Raw genomic sequence first — 528 nt, forward strand, 5'->3', positions numbered from 1 at the left:
TACACATGAAGTTCAGCAGCAGCTAGGTCAAGTCGGAAGGCAACCAAGTCAATGTTATCTAAACGGCGACGCACACGCTGCTTGGGGATGTCTGGCCGGGCATGTTGGTTGGTTGGTTGGTATATTTTATTTTACTTCGCCAGAATGAACAGGCATTGCTGCCTTCTTGCCTGGACAAGTGGATTGTCCAAGCTCTCACAAAAAGACGAAGAAAGGAAAGAAATATTACATGAGAGTGTGAAGCATGCAATCTTATTAAATAAAAAATAAAATAAAAATTTCCATGAGAGTGTGACGCATGCATGATGAGAGAGGAAAGATAGATATAGATAGAGAGAGAAAGAGAGAGAGAGAGAGAGAGAGAGAGAGAGAGAGAGAGAGAGAGAGAGAGAGAGAGAGAGAGAGAGAGAGAGAGAGAGAGAGAGACTGCTTTATTGCCTGGACAAGTGAACTGTCCAAGCATGTCTTGCATTGAAGGTTGCTTCAACTCCAAAGTGGTCACTGAGTGTAAGCGGCAGGACTCGGCAT

This window comes from Sycon ciliatum, chromosome 1 (assembly GCF_964019385.1).
Source record: "Sycon ciliatum chromosome 1, ocSycCili1.1, whole genome shotgun sequence".
Classification (NCBI taxonomy): domain Eukaryota; kingdom Metazoa; phylum Porifera; class Calcarea; order Leucosolenida; family Sycettidae; genus Sycon; species Sycon ciliatum.